Here is a 2276-nt window from a genome sequence, read left to right as displayed (position 1 = left end):
TGACCAGTTAACCCATAAGTTTTTTTTTTTTTTTTTTTTTTTTTTTTTACAATTGATGTCTGATGCTCAAATTTTGGATCATTGGGAAGCAAAGGCAGGTTCCTCTTAATGTAAACCATTCAGGACAGAATTCACAATAAAACTGGACAGCACAGATAAGCCATATGCCAACTCAGACAAACAAATGAGGAAAGGCCAAACACACTGAAGCCAATACTTTAACTTTATTTTGGGTAGAGAAGTAAGAAAAAGCACAGAGTGTACAGAGTAAAATCGGTCTTTTCAAGATCTTCAGAATGGACCTTGCACTGCTTTGCATCTCAGTTGACATGGCTCAGCGGCAACACCGCAAAGGGGCAAACAAGGTAAAACAGCCCCCACGTGGACGCTCCCCAGGCAAGCAGCGCCCAAATCTACAAGTGCAGGCCATTCTCCGCCGAGGGCCTGGGAAGAGAAGGGGCATGTCAGGCACAGTGGGAAAGGAGGGAAGGGGGAGAGGCAGAGACAGACCAGGAGAGATGCTCTAAGAAGTGACATGTCTGCCACTAATAAACCAATATACACCAGTCATAAAAGGATGGAGAGAATTCACATATGTCATAGAAAAATGAAATCTTACTCTGAATTGCCATAAGGATCATCAATCATTTACAGGTTTATCACATCCCCTGTGATACAGCTCCCATATTCAGAATTACTAACCTCTCATTCTAACCCATCCATACACACCAGCTTTTGAGCCCTGCCTGCAGGTGCTAAGGAACAGTGCAAAGAGGCTGGTCTAGCCTCTGACCTCGAAGCTGCTGAGTCTCCCACTCACACCTCCTGCAGCCCAATCCTCTGGTGTTCCAAGAACCCTAGAAGGGTCTCTAGCTTGAAAGCCCACTCTTCCTAATGTTATTGTGGCTTCACGGTGGCACCTCTGGGCTCTCACCTGCAGCCTCTCGAGGGGCCCTTTCACTCCCCAGAAAGTAGATGGCCATATTGTGGTCCTGGGCCTCAGACTCCTCCTCAGTGCTTTCTCCAAAGTGCTGAGCGTGGATCAGGAAGGCCAACAGGAGAACAGCAGAGAGGACAGCTAGGGCCCTCATGGCTGAGAGTCACCTGGTGGTCAGACCAGGACAGGAGAGCAGGAGGCTGAGTGTGGTGGAGAGGCAAGAGGTTCACTCCTGCCTTTATAGGTGTGTCAGGACCTAAATGTGTCAACACCTGAGGGAGGGGTGGCTGCCCAAGTTCCTCCTGTTACCTGAGTCACTTTGATGTTCCTCTGATCTGCTTCTCCCTCTACTTACAAAATGCATCTATTTGCTTGGTGTCCATGTTTGCTTTTCACAGGCGATGATGCTGTTAGGACCTTGATAAGCCTCCCTGCTACTCCTCTGTTCAAATATTTATGAGTAAAAATATTTGTGTGTGTACTCCTCTAAAACAGTCTAGAAAAAAAGAAAATGAGTACAAGGGGGAAATTATCAAATTGGCATTGGAGTTTTCCCTAGCAACATTGGTTACTAGGGGCCATTTTTTAATTTTATGAGGAAAAAAAACTTGAATATGGAATTCTATTTTGAGAAAATATATGATTCAGATTTATGGGGGCAAGTGGTCTTTTTTTTTTTGCATATTCACAGACAAAGGAAATGTATAGTACATGAATATTTTTGAAAAAAATTACTCAAGGATATATTCCAATAAAATAGAAAAACAGAGTTGAAAAGACTCATTAAAACTGTCTCTATTTGTTTAGATTATTATTCCATTAATGGTTGATAATAAGGTTAGACATGTTAATACTCTTGCTAGGAAACATTATTAAACAAAGTGGATTGAATTAAAACATTTTATGAATTGTCATTTGGAATTAAAACTCCCCCAAATTTCAACAAAACATGGAATTATAACAAGAAGAAGAGAAAGAGGGGATTATGGATAATGATGAACTCAATATGAACATACTCATTTAAAGATATGTTGAAAAGCTGTAATATTGAGCAAAGGAAGTCTGTATAACTAGGATATATAATAAATAAAAAGATATAGTAGAAGGAAGAAAAGATACAAAGGAAGGAAAAGGAAATCAATTCATTCTCTTTAACTAAGAAAAAAAAGTCAAGAATTATAATAGAAAATACAAACAAAATGCCAGGGAGGTCGTTCACCCCACCACCTGCTTGTGCGATTCTCTTTCTCCTCATCCAATTGAAAGTTCCATGAGGGCAGGGACCTTGTCTGCTGAGATCTTTGTGCTTGTCTGTGAGTTTGGAAAGGTACTGCTCTGC

The 2276-nt window shown here is 41.3% G+C and overlaps 1 long non-coding RNA gene across 1 annotated transcript; it reads right to left on the bottom strand.

Moving 5' to 3' along the window:
• Window positions 1-205: 205 nt before the first annotated feature.
• LOC101422097 (uncharacterized) lies at window positions 206-1177 on the bottom strand. The gene is made up of 2 exons (XR_011647436.1): window positions 935-1177; window positions 206-444 (listed from the first exon to the last, which is right to left on the bottom strand). It is a non-coding gene; the product is annotated as an uncharacterized lncRNA (long non-coding RNA).
• Between the last annotated feature and the right edge of the window lie 1099 nt (window positions 1178-2276).

The sequence above is a fragment of the Dasypus novemcinctus genome, chromosome 25, assembly GCF_030445035.2.
Source record: "Dasypus novemcinctus isolate mDasNov1 chromosome 25, mDasNov1.1.hap2, whole genome shotgun sequence".
Taxonomy (NCBI): domain Eukaryota; kingdom Metazoa; phylum Chordata; class Mammalia; order Cingulata; family Dasypodidae; genus Dasypus; species Dasypus novemcinctus.
This window is presented reverse-complemented; position numbering and strand designations above follow the sequence as displayed.